At 34.5% G+C, this 14,792-nt stretch overlaps 1 pseudogene; it reads right to left on the bottom strand.

The window, feature by feature from the left end:
* Positions 1-3,178: 3,178 nt before the first annotated feature.
* Positions 3,179-3,312, bottom strand: LOC145291770 (U2 spliceosomal RNA; annotated as a pseudogene).
* Between the last annotated feature and the right edge of the window lie 11,480 nt (positions 3,313-14,792).

The following is a 14,792-nucleotide window of genomic DNA, read 5'->3' on the forward strand; positions in this document are numbered from 1 at the left end:
AGAAACTTTTTTCATGGAATCTACGTTTAGGTTTAGGCACAGATAAAGAGTGGGGGAAATTAATGATAGTGTTTTCTGCTAGACGGGTGTTTCTTGTGAAAGTTTGGCGAGAGGGGGACCATAGAATGGAGCTCAGCTGAGCACTTGCCATGAAAATAACGATAAAGCAGAGACAAACTCGCAACATCTCTTCTGTGAGATAGAGATTGCAGCGAAGAGAAAAAGACATCCCCCACAAGGCTACGAAGTCTATTTTGAACTCTATCAAGGCAGGATAAGTCCTTTCTAGCAGCTCCTGCCCAAATGTGGCAACAGTACTCCATCCTATTATATCGATGCCTCCGTTCAGTCTCGAAAGACAAAGGATACTCCGATAGGGGCAGCCGTGCATGTAATTGTGTGGCAAGAGTTGCGCAATTTCCAATCACACCTCTCCTGAATCGGCACTGCTTGAGTCCAGTGGCAAGGAGTAGTCCAGGACGACTGGAAACACTGCTGAGATAAGCAGAGAGCACATACAGCACTTGGAGTCCCAAATGGTCACCCATCTGGCACTAGCCAGGTTGATCCTTGCTTAACTTCAGTGATCTGACGGGGAGCGGTGTATCAAATATGATTATGCTGTATCATAATATATATATATATTTATTTATTTATATATGAGAGACATTCAAAAAGTGATGTCGCATTTTTTGTTCTGCCTGAGTGGATCAGAGGAGTTTGCAAATTGCATTGTTATGATGACTGAACTTATGCATTTATGACCCGAACGTTTTATCCCTCTGTTGCTGACAATAATGGTATGAGACTGTCAGGGACGTGCGTCAAAAGAATAGATGCATCATTGAATTCTCCCAACCAGAAAAACTAAACCAACCAGCGTTCACCGGACCCTATTAAACGTTTACAAAGCCGATGCAGTTGATGTCAGCACAGTTAAGAGATGGGTTCGTCGATTTCAGAGTGGCGACAGAGATGGTTTTTTTTTGGTTTTTTTTTTTACATAGGTATCACCACATTATCAAGGTCAAGAGGCCACTCAAGGATAAGGGTTAAAGAGTGTACAGTAGGAATTGGACAATATAGTAATCATTAGTAATGAAAATTTGGTAAATTTGATAACTTATACGGAACGGCTCATCAAGAACTTATTTACGTTAGACTTGAAGACAACCATATTGTAGTCAGCCGGAAAGCAGGAAAACGGAAGACAATTCCACAGGCGTGCAGTTCTAAGAAAGAAGCTTTGTTCATGGAATCTACGTTTAGGTTTAGGCACAGATAAAGAGTGGGGGGGAATTATTGATAGTGTTTACAGCTAGACGGGTGTTTCTTGTGAAAGTTTGGCGAGGGGATGTGAATGACAATGCATGCTCTGGACTTTTATAACTAAGGCATCAAACGAGGCTAGTAAAAGTGAATTGAGCATGATGGTGACGATTTAAGTCAATAAATTATGGAGCACAAAAGGTCGTCATATTTAATGCTACGACCTCTACCTTCATAACTCTTCAACGTTTTAGATTTTTTAATAAAAAAAAAAATTGGAAGCCTTATTTTTTTAGCATTCCATTTGGAACTAGAAATTAGAATCTGTTCATAATCATGATTATTTTTTATTTTAGTTCATTATTGCTATTATTTTTTTTTAAATCATGTCAGTTATATGCGACTGAATATATGTTTTCCATAAATGTCTTACACGCGTTTCGTTATAGTGTAATATGCATCTAAAAAAAAAAAAATACAGGGTGTCCAAAAAGTCACTGAAGGTTAAAAATTTTTGTCATTTTAGCATTAATTTTTTTTTATTTTCTCTATTTAAGATATTTTACAGATAATATTTGGGAAATGAATTGAACAATGTACGCAAGCTGTGAAATTGTTTTTACCAAAATGAGGGGTCAATTGTTTTGATTCAAAGAGCTTATCGGCGGCATTTTCATGTAAAAGATAGCCCAAATCACAACACAATTCGAAAACTGTTTCTTGTGGAGATATCTTAAAGAAAGTCTATGAACGAAAATCTCAGGAACGAAATAAGAGGGTTAAATAGCTATCCAGAGATTCTGCAATCTGTCATGAATAATGTTTTATAAGAAGCACAAATATACGAAGCTGAAAATGGGCAACATTTAAAAAACATTATCTTCTATATATATAAAAGGCAAAAATCGGTGTGTATGTATGTATGTATGTATGTTTGTTTGTAACGCTAAAACTTTTGAAAGACGGAACCAGAGTTGACAAATATGGTATCATATTGCACCTTGATCACCCGGATGACAAATATCGAAATTTCACGTCAAACGGACCAGTAGAAAGGGGTCAACTGATCGTTTTTCTCCTAGGGGGGCCCCCAAAAAAACCTGTCATTTTAACGTTATTCAATACGTGTCACGTGACGTGACGTCAGCTCAAACTTTTGACAGACACAACCAAAGTTGACAAATTATGTATCATATTGAACCTTGATCACCCGCATGACAAATATCGAAATTCCACACCAAACGGACCATTAAAAGGGGGTGAACTGATCATTTCTCTCCTAGGGGGGCCCCCCAAAAAACCTGTCATTTTAATGTTAATATTACATAATCCAAAAACGCTTAGTCATGTCACGTGACGTGACGTCAACATCCAGTAATGGCGAACAAATGTAAACAAACACTTTGTTTTACCGATACTTTTGTAATTTCTCTTCTGCTTTGTTCTAGAGATTATTAAACTCCATGACAATGTCTCCAACGTATTTAACTGGTTAAAAATAGTATTTATACAAGAGTTTTAACGAAAAATATCAGGAAAAAATGTACAGGAATAAAAAAAAATTCAGCTTTCAAAATATTCGTCGATAAAAAAACCGATCTTTATATTTACGCTAGCCATTTTGTATATTACCACGTGACCTGCTATCTCTTAAACTGGAGGGGGGGGATCCACTTGAATCCAACAAAACCAGTAATTTTTTTTTCTATTATATATACATCATTTTCTAGAAAATTAAGTGTAGACTTTATAATTAAAACAAAAAATGTTATTCATACTAAAAAAAAAAAACGCTTAGTCATGTCACGTGACGTGACGTCAACATCCACTAATGGCGAACAATTGTACCTATTTACTATGCCTCCCCACGGGACAGAGTTAGACACCAGGGTCGTTTTTTAACGTGGAGAAAAGGTACAAAAATAAAAATTGTCTCAGTCGTGGAGGATTTCTCCTCCACCGAAAGAGAACAAGAAATAGAAGTGCAGCATCTGAAGAACAGATACTACACTTTGATCTTGACCAAAAGGCCAAGAATGCGAACAATTGTAAATAACAACTTTTTTCACAAAACCAACACCGTCTTTCTTTTTTTTTCTCTCTCTTTCTCTCTCTCACCCACTTACTCTTCCCTCTCTCTCACCCTCTTTCTCTTGACGTCACACCACTGTTAAACTGTGGGGGGGGGAACACATTCCCAGGCATTATCTCCTATAGATGCACATTTTATTAGAAATTCAGCTTTCAAAATATTAGACGATAATAAAAATATAAAACCAACACCCTCTTTCTCTTTTCTCTCTCTCTCACCAACTTACTCTTCTCTCTCTCTCACCCTCTTTCTCTTGACCTCCTACTACTGTTAAACTGTGTGTGTGGGGGGGGGGAAGAGGCAGCTTGAAAACCAACAAAAACAGTGCACAGTTTCCCAAGCATTTGGGGTGGGAAGGGGGGGAAGAAGCCGAGCGCACAGTTTCGTGTGAGAGAGAGAGAACAATTCTCAACCTATATACTCAACAAATTTTTTATCTACAGATTTGAAAGTTTGTATATAGGGTATTCCGACATATGGAAATATATCTAGCATAATCTATCTATTATATCTATAAAAGTGAAAATGTGTGTGTGTGTGAGGTAGCCAGAGAGAGAGAGAGAGAGAGAGAGAGAGAGAGAGAGAGAGAGAGAGACAACAATTCTCAACCTATATATTCAATACATTTTTTATCTACAGATTTGAAAATTTGTATATAGGGTATTCAGACATATGGAAATATATCTAGCATAATCTATCTATTATATCTATAAAAGTGAAAATGTGTGTGTGTGTGTGTGTGTGTGTGTGCGTAAGAGAGAGAGAGAACAATTCTCAACCTATATACTCAACGTATTTTTATCTACGGATTTTAAACTTTGTATATAGGGTATTCAGACATATAGAAATATATCTAGCATAATCTATACATTATATCTATAAAGGTGAGAATGTGAGTGTGTGAGAGAGAGAGAACAATTCTCAACCTATAAATTCAACAAATTTTTTACCTACAGATTTGAAAATTTGTATATTGGGTATTCAGACATATGGAAATATATCTAGCATAATCGATCTATTATATCTATAAAAGTCAGAATGTTTGCGTGTGGTTGTGTGTGTAAGGTTGCGAGAGAGAGAGAGAGAACAATTCTCAACCTATCTATTCAATAAATTTGTTATCTACAGATTTGAAAATGTGTATATTGGGTATTCAGACATATGTAAATATATCTGGCATAATCTATGTATTATATCTATAAAAGTGTGAATGTGAGTGATGGAAAGAGCAAAAAATTCTCAACCTATATAACCTATAAAAGTGAGAATATGTGTGAGAGAGAGAGAGAGAGAACAATTCTCAACCTATATATTCCACACATTTTTGGGCACAGATTTGGAAATTTGTATATAGGGTAGGCAGACATATAGAAATATATCTAGCATAATCTATCTATTATATCTATAAAAGTGAGAACTTGTGTGTGTGTGTGTGTGTGTGTGTGAGAGAGAGAGAGAGAACAATTCTTAACCTACATACTCAACAAATTTTTTACCTACAGTTTAGAAAATTTGTATATAGGGTATTCAGACATATGGAAATATATCTAGCATAATCTATCTATTATAACTACAAAAGTTAGAATGTGTGTGTGAGAGAGAGAGAGAACAATTCTAAACCTATATATTCAACAAATTTTTTATCTACAGATTTGAAACTTTGTATATAGGGTATTCAGACATATGGAAATATATCTTGCATAATCTATCTATTTTATCTATAAAAGTGAGAATGCGTGTGTGTGAGATAGCGAGAGAGAGAGAGAGAAAAAGAGAGAGATAAAAATTCTCAACCTATACATTCAACAAATTTTATATCCACAGATTTGAACATTTGTATATAGGGTGTTCAGACATATAGAAATATATCTAGCATAATCTATCTATTATATGTATAAAAGTGAGAATGTGTGTGTGTGTGTGAGAGAGAGGACAATTGTCAACCTATGTATACAACAAATTTTTTATCTACAGATTTCAAAATTTTTATATTGGGCATTCAGACATATTTTAATATATCTGGCATAATCTGTCTATTATATCTATAAAAGTGAGAATGTGTGTGATAGAGAGAGAGAGAACAATTCTCAACCTATATACTCAACAAATTTTTTATCTACAGATTTGAAAATTTGTATATAGGGTATTCAGACATATGGAAATATATCTAGCATAATCTATTATATCTATAAAAGTGAGAATGTGTGTGTGTGTGTGAGAGAGAGAGAGAGAGAGAGAGAGAACAATTCTCAACCCATATACTCAACAAATTCTTTATCTACAGATTTTAAAATTTGTATATAGAGTATTCATACAAATAGAAATATATCTAGGATAATCTTTCTATTATATCTATAAAAGTGAGAATGTGTGTGTGTGTGAGCGAGAGAGAGAGAGAGAGAGAGAGAGAACAGTTCTCAACCTATACATTCAACAAATTTTTATATATAGGGTATTCAGAAATATCGAAATATATCTAGCATAATCTATTATATCTTTAAAAGTTAGAATGTGTGTGTGTGAGAGATAGAGAGAACAATTCTCAACCTATGCACTCTACAAATTTTTTATCTACAAATTAGAAAATTTGTATATAGGGTATTCACACATATGGAAATATATCTAGCATAATCTATCTATTATATCTATAAAAGTTAGAATGTGTGTGTGAGGTAGCCAGAGAGAGAGAGAGAGAGAGAGTAAGAACAATTTTCAACCTATATATTCAACAAATATTTGATCTACAGATTAGAAAATTTGTATATAGGGTATTCAGACATATGGAAATATATCTAGCATAATCTATCTATTATATCTCTAAAATTGAGAATGTGTGTGTGAGAGAGAGAGAGAGAACAATTTTCAACCTATATACTCAACAAATTTTTTTATCTACAGATTTGAAAATTTGTATATAGGGTATTCAGACATATGGAAATATATCTAGAGTAATCTATCTATTATATCTATAAAAGTGAGAATGCGTGTGTGTGTGAGAGAGAGAGCGACACAGAACAATTCTCAACCTATATATTCAACAAATTTTTTATGTACAGATCTGAAATATCACATTTGTATAGAAGTAGAAATCTTGATACCTACTCTGATACCTAATAAAAGAAAGGACACTCTTTAGGGCGGATTTTGATTATAACAAGTCACTAATTAGAAATTATAATAAACATTCTAATAATTTAAGAATTTTACCAAAATAAAATTGCATGGTAATCACCCAATTTCTGCCACAAAATTTTGATTGGCAGAACTCATAAACATAAAATATATATTTTCTAATTTCATCTTTTTTTTTTCTTTTTACATAATCTGGTTTGATGTTTTCCCAAATATTCAAATCACTATATTTTGCTGCTTAATATCAAATACAGCAACTGAGTTATTTTTATGCATCAAACAATTACATTTTCTCATTCATCCAAACTAATCACTGAACATCAATTTCATATTTTCTTCACTAAAATATTACTGTGCTTGATGTCATCAAGTGGAGCGGATCATTTTTTTTTCATTTGTTCACACATTTTTCCAATTTATATATATTTTAAAGATTCTTAGCCTATGTCATTGCATACCAATCTGTTTATTAAAAGTTAAGGTTCACTGTAAACACATATGTTACACCAAAATAAAAACGCTTCAGATAATGTCTTGATATTCAATTCAGTTTCTCACATGACATCTTATGAAGTTAGTAGAAATGTTACAGACTTTTGAATCTCAAACACTTTCAATACTGTGCACTGATATTTTCTTTTTTGCAATATAAGCACATTCATGACTTTTTTTACAAACGTTAAAAACTTTCACATTGTGTAGCAATATACTGAAACAATTATAAAAATATTTGTTTTTATTTTGAATGATGCAGGGCATCTGAAGAGAGATTTTTCTAACAAAATGAAAGTATAATTTTTAGCAATAGGTATCTAGGAAAAGGCCACTACATATGTTATAAGTTCCAAATTTCCACAACCTGGCAAATACTGGTACATGCTAGCAAATTTAGATTTGCAATTACAAAATATGATTCTAATTTTTCCTTTGCTCTTTATTCTAACACTACACTAAGTTTACTGTGTTATTTCGCTACAGTTGATATTGTGTAGAACAATAAGAAAATCATAGTGAACAATGCATTCAACAAAATTTCACACACATTTCTAGATACCTATATCTAATAAGTTCAAAAGAAAGGACACACTTAGGGAGGTATTTTGGTGGTCAAGTCACTAAAAAGAGATTAGCTGGTTTCCCGGCATAGCCCAGGATATAATAAAGATTGACTGAAATACATGTTCTAGCTGGTTTCTAGGCGTTGCCAGGGATGTAATATAGACACATTATGTTGTATATTACCTGTTCTCTTCTCCCTAAGGTAAAACAATTTCATATACATGCTGTAAATTACCTATGCTAGGGATAAACCATGAACAATATCAGTCCTAGGGTAGATAAAACAAATAATACATAGAGATGAAAGATTCCTCTCCCCTAAGAATCAAACATATGTTCAATATCTGCTTTTGTTTTTTCATTGTTTATACGGTCCCGAGCAACGCCGGGTAGCCCTGCTAGTCTATATATATAAAAGCCAAACGTCTGTGTGTATGTATGTATGTTTGTTTGTAACGCTAAAACTTTTGAAAGACGGAACCAAACTTGACAAATTTGGTATCATATCGAAGCCCCATCACCCGGATGACAAATATCGAAATTTCACGTCAAACGGACCACTAGAAGTTGGTCAACTGATCAGTTATCTTCGAGAGGGGGCCCCAAAAAACCTGTCATTATCTTCTATATATATAAAAGACAAATGTTTGTTTGTAACGCTAAAACTTGAGATGAAAGATTCCTCTCCCCTAAGAATAAAACATATGTTCAATATCTGCTTTTGTTTTTTCATTGTTTATACGGTCCCGAGCAACGCCGGGTAGCCCTGCTAGTCTATAAATATAAAAGCGAAAATGTATGTATGTATGTATGTGTGTTCGCTTTTTCTGTGTGTCTACAAAAGGCTTCTTTCAGAGAAGCGGTCGGTCGGTTCACAACTTTTAAAAACTTTTTATATCATATACAAATCGTAATATCTCACAGTTAACAACGAAGCTCGCCTGTCTATTTAATTTGGTCGATTTCGGGAAGATAAATATTCAATATTTGTCGCTCGCCGCATGTGGGTTAGTCTTTTTCCTATAACATCTTCAGAAAAAAAAAAAAAAAAAAAAAAAAAAAAAAAAAAGCGTTCAGCAGTAAATGAATACTATCCCGCAGTCAAAACTTGACCTCATTTAAAACGGGCACCTGCTAAATCCAAGTAATTAAATAAATTCAACCGTGTTTCCGTTAGCATCTCGCGGTGGGGCAATGGTTAACATCGCACGTTTTTTATTTTTTTTTTCACACTTTAATTTGCAACTTTGCTTCAAGGGTTCGGGTTCGATCCTCATACTTACTTTTTTTTACCCCCCCCCAAGCACCCGGGCAACGCCGGGTATTCCTCGCTAGTTTTTCATAAATAAAGATTGTTTGTTACTTTTTTTCAATTTTTCAGTGTCTTAGTCAGATTTTGCTAAAATTACAGAAAGATATCATCTATAATATGAATTTCACCTGTTTGTTTAAATGTATGTATGTTTGTACATTTGCCTAAAACTTTTGATGGAGGCGACGGGTTTTCACGAGGTATATATCCTTTTGAAGCTCGACCCTTCGGATGAGAAATATCGAAAAATTGCCTAAAAACATTGATTCATTCTCCCTCAACTGGGCACTTTTCTACAGGGACGTGTCACTTTTTTCGCCGATATTTTCGAAAGTCATTCCCTCTGTTCGATTGACTAACCTTAATTTAAACCTTCGTCTCTTCCGGTTTGGTAATGGACGCAACAGCAAAGACGTCACGTTTTTTTGTTGTTTTTATTCACGTTCTTTACCTCCTTCGAGGTATGGGTTCGAGCCTGCCTGCCTGCTACCACTATTTTTTTTTTTGCTCAACACACACCTCCAAATACCCGGGCAACGCCGGGCACTCAGGATAATCAAAAAATAAAGAATCGATTTAAGTTCAAAATCCTTTAGAGACTTTTTGAACACTTTGAATATATCTTTGAGAAATCATAGAAGTGATAATGAGTTAACTTTTAATCTTCTCGATGAAAATGCCATAAACCTGTTGTACCAAATATTTGCTCAAGTTAACTAACCTACCTTAACTTATTATTTAATTAATTGGAATACATTATTGAGATGAGTAATTTGTATTATTTATTCATTTATTTATTACGGACTATTACCGCCATATTTAAGTTGATGTTTCACAACGTTTCGGCCAACTATTCCACTGGCCTTTGTCAAGTGGTTACTACATCCTCAGCAATTACTGCTTTCCATAGTTGTTTTCATCTCAGCAGGATACAGTTAGAAGATTCGGAGTTCCCATCGCGGTTAACCACCTGATGAAAGCCAGAGGAATAGTTGGCCGAAACATCGTAAAACAAGAACTTAAAGATAGAGATAATAGTCCGTAATAAACAAATGAATAAATACTGCATTAACTTATTATTAATTAACTTTGAAGTTTTCATATCATTAACCATATTAAACCATCAATAAAGCACATCATAAAACACATGTTTTTTTTTTCTCATATAGTCACTGCTTATCAAGAACTAGAGGCCACTCAAGGTTTAGGACAACTTATCAAGAACTTGTAGACGTTGGATTTGAAAACAACCATGTTATATTTAGCTAGGAAGCAGTTCCGTGGTATTGTGTTCCATAAACGTGTTCTGGGAAATATGCTTTGCTCACAGTTTTAGACAGAGATAGACAGGAAGGGAAATTTCTGATAGTGTTTGTACAGTGTAGAACGATAAAATTGTCGCCCTAGAAAAGATGGCATGATTCCATTTCCGTTTGATGAAAAACAATTTTCTTTTTTTTATTGCAGACAATCTACTGGTTTACAAGTTGTGTACAAATCCCAAGAGTGATAGGAGCTTTCTATCATGTCTGAAAGTGACACACTGTTCAACGAATGAGATCAGAGATGTGCCGCTGTATAATTTATGCTCTCTACAGATTGCCAGGAATAACAGGGACGTGCTCAGGATGATGAAAACAAAGTTTCCGGCCATGCTTATGATCTTTGGTATGGTTTCAAGTGAGGGCCACATCATACCACCTCATATCTGAAAGTTACCACCAACATGTACCTGGATGTGCTGAGCAGTGTGGTGATCACCTGGTGCAATCAGGTGGCCGCTGGCAGACGCTGGGTGTGGCAGCAAGACTCAGCGCCTGGCCACACATCCATAGAGACCCATGCTTGGCTTCAGAAGGAGTGCTACGACTTTTTACCCTAACCTCTCACTGCCCTCCTCCTTCCCTGACCTGAACCCAATAGTCTTCCTTGTTTGGTCATATGTCGAGAACATCACCAACATGACCTCCCACAACACTAAAGCCAGGCTGATCGCCGCCATCTGCCGAGTATTCACTGAGCTCCTGCCAGCGCTTGTGGAAAAGGTATACTCCCAGTTCTGGACAAGAATTGAAGTATTGATTGAGGCCGAAGGCGGCTACATTGAATAGAGGTCAGCTCTACTATATATTCAGGTTAACTGAATTGATTTTTTTTTAAATAAAGCTGTAGTGTTGTTTTCTCTAGGGCGACAATTTTATCCTTCCACCCTGTTTATATATTAATCGTCGCTGTACTGGTTTCATTTTTGTTCATCATCCAACTTCATACACAACCCTGATAGACGCTTACATTTGGTTGATAGTGATAACGCTATGCTGGTTAGTAATGACATAAGTTTCATGAGCTTACTTCAATTTAGATTTCTAAAAAGAATTAAAAATCCGGACTGAGAATTCCGACTCTTTTTCTCAACCTCAGAGGTTGGCAGTAAAGAGTCAAGAGTCTAAAAAAAAAAAAAAAATATCCGATTGCCGTCTCCATCTTAGACAAAACTTGACTCTTCACCTCTGACTGCACGCATGAAAATAAGACCGACTTTCATATCTACTTTCTATTTGCATTTTTTTTGTGTGTTTGTTTCTCTATTTTACTGTTTTACGGTAGAAAAACAATTTAATTTCGACTTACATTCTCATGTTTCTTCGTTCGAGACAATTTGATAAATGGAAATAATGTTGTATACTTCGATGCCATTATTCGTGCAGCATTATGCACTACAAGTCGAGTAGGTCATAGTTGAAAACGGATTATTCACCAGTTGTATTAAGCAGTGACTCCAGGTTTTCCAGCTAAAGTCTGGACAATGGTGACCAGACGCATTGATCATTTTCGAAGAGAATCATTATAGTTTTCCGATGAGGCGTGTGCTAGCTTTTCGGTTTTTCTTTTTTTTTATATATATAAAAAAAAGTTTCTAATGCGGTCTGCGAGAGTGCAGTCGATGTACACGTGTGTTGACCACAAATGTCTTTTTTTTTTGTCACTGAATCTTTGATGTAGGATAATGTATTTAGACTACATTTGCCGCTTTCAGCTTATGCTGTTTTGTCTTACCTTCAAGACGATGATTTTAATCTTTTTTAAAACTTTTTTTCTGGTTTATATTATTCTGCTCTTTTCACGATGTTTCTTTACTGCTGATTTTAGAATTATTTTTGCTGTTTTTAAAGTCTTGTATTTTGCTGCTTATAAAATTCTATATATTTTGCTGCTTTTAAAATTCTATACATTTTGCTGCTTTTAAAATTCTATATATTTTTCTGTTTTTAAAATTCTCTATATTTTGCCGTTTATAAAATTCTATATATTTTGCTGTTTTTAAAATTCTATACATTTTGCTGCTTTTAAAATTCTATACATTTTGCTGTTTTTAAAATTCTATATATTTTTGTTCTTAAAATTCTATATATTTTGCCGTTTATAAAATTCTATATATTTTGCTGTTTTTAAAATTCTATACATTTTGCTGTTTTTAAAATTCTATATATTTTTCTGTTTTTAAAGTCTCTTCCATTTTGCTGTTTTAAAGTTTTATATTTTGCTGTCTTTAAAGTCTTTTTTTTTTGTTATTTTTAAAAGATTATCATTTTTGCTGTTTTTCAAATCTTCTTTTCTTTCTGCTATCAGAATTTTGGGAAATCTTTTTTTTTCTTTTTTTTTTCATTTTTTTTCTGTTGTTTTTAGTCCTTTCTTTTTAACTGTTTTTTTTTTTTACTTTTTTTTCTTTTTCTAAAATATTTTCTATTTTTGCTGTTTTCCAATACTTTTTCCCCCGTTTTCTACATTGTTTTATTTCATATTTGCCTGTTTGTAATTACAATCACAAGAAAATCAAAATAACGTTTATGTATCCTATCTAATTCTAGTTATTTTATTGCTAAAGATTTGGCCTCTCACAAGTCGGCTATGCTCGATTTTTTTAAAGTCAAACAAGCAGAGATCATTACAGTTTACATAATACGAGTAAATACAGTCTCTATTACAAATCTAAACAATGGAGAGAAAATATAAGATATCAAAAAATAAAGTTAATCAAAGCAAACATAATAGTTGCTTTAAAATTGCTACAAAGGGAAATACATTTAGTTTCTAATAAATGTTTTTGTCTTTTATAACAAAAAAAAATAATCATGCAAGGTAATTTGCTACATGTGAGCATGTTTATAATTTGCTACATGTGAGCATGTTTATAGTTTGCTACATGTGGGCGTGCTTATAATTTGCCACATGTGAGCATGTTTATAATTCGCTACATGTGAGCATGTTTATAACTAGAAGTTTGCATTCATAAAATAGTTTTTGAAACTTTCGATTTATATGTCTTCCTATAAACATTAAGATATGACACAAGGTCGAGTATCTCGTTGGTTGACGTGCACCTTATTGCCATGTTTGACACTTGTCTCTTAACTTGGCAACATTCACCCAGGATGGTTTGAGCCAGCTCCTTCTATAGAACACTGTGCGGCCCAGATGAACGTAGACCATGCACAATGGTCCACAGCTGGCAAGATAGTTATGGATAGCCAGTCCCGAGATCAGAAACAAACACCATCAACCTGTGGATTGGAAATAGGATTGACGTCGGCTTTGATGCTCTGTAACCATGTCTTCAGATTTTATTTTTTTTTTACATGGGGGTCACCACTTATCAAGGCCCAGGAGCCACTCGAGGATAAAGGTTAATGGGTATACATTAGTCATTGTGCTTTTAGCGTAGTAAACATTAGTGGGAATTTTGTAACTTGGATTACTTAGGCGGACGATCCAATAAGAACTTGTTTACATTGGACTTGAAGACAATTAGATTGTAGTCAGCTGGAAATCAGGCAAACAGAATAGAGTTCCACAGACGAGCAGTTCTAAGAAAGAAGCCCTGTTCATGGAATCTTTCTTTCTTAGAACTGCACGCCTGTGGAACTTTGTTCCGCTTGCCTGTTTCCCTCCCGACTTCAACCTAGATGTCTTCAAGTCCAACACAAACAAATTCCTGATGAACCGCCCCCCCTAAGTAATGACACCTTACAATTTCTCCAATACTATTGCTACACTATCCCTTTGATTACTGTACACACAATAACCCTTATCCCTGAGTGGCCATTGGGCCTTGATAAGTGGTGAACTCCATGTAAAAAAAAAAAAAAAAAGGTGTACGCACAGATAAAGAGTATGGGAAATTGTTGATAGTGGTTCTGACTAGACGAGTGTTTTTCGTGAAAGTCTGACGAGGGGGACCAGCCACCAAGATAATTATGAGAAATCAGTCCCAGGGTGAGCGGTAAACACATAGATCTTTGGATTGGAGGTAGTTTTGATTTTGGCTTTGATGATGTATAACCATGTCTTCAGCTAGCCGTCCAAGCGTCTTCGCCCATTTTGAAATGGCTCGCTTTATGAATGAACTCTCATATGTTGCAGTGTGCAATATTAGTGAACCCACAAATTCTTTTTAAAAGAGCTTGGTAAAGGGAGATGATCCGGCATTGTGTACAGATTTGTGTATGGAGACTAAATGATACCAGCAGACTTGCAGAATTCCGTAGAAGCAGTATAGGTATGACCATGTCATAAGTGAGAGTACCTCAGACTTGACAATGATTATGTCATGAGTTTTTTTTTTTTTTGTTTTTTTTTTTTAATTAAAATCTATCTTTATCTTCATCCTTTAAATTTCTCTTTACTTAACACTGTCTTTAGTCAGTCAACAATAGATTTTTTTTTTTGTCCCAGTGTGCCCCTTTTGGGGAGCTGAATTCTTCTCATAATAAAAACTGAACTCATGTCTAACTCTATTCTCGCAGGTTGGCTCTTTTTTTTCTCACTTTTTTTATGTTTGTTATTCCTTTCTGAATATTACATTTTCTGTTCAACATAATCTGCGTTTCTTTCTATTTTTCTCTCTTGTATTTTTTCATCCTACTCCCT

The sequence above is a fragment of the Euprymna scolopes genome, chromosome 12 (assembly GCF_053919585.1).
Source record: "Euprymna scolopes isolate OS-2025 chromosome 12, ASM5391958v1, whole genome shotgun sequence".
NCBI lineage: Eukaryota > Metazoa > Mollusca > Cephalopoda > Sepiida > Sepiolidae > Euprymna > Euprymna scolopes.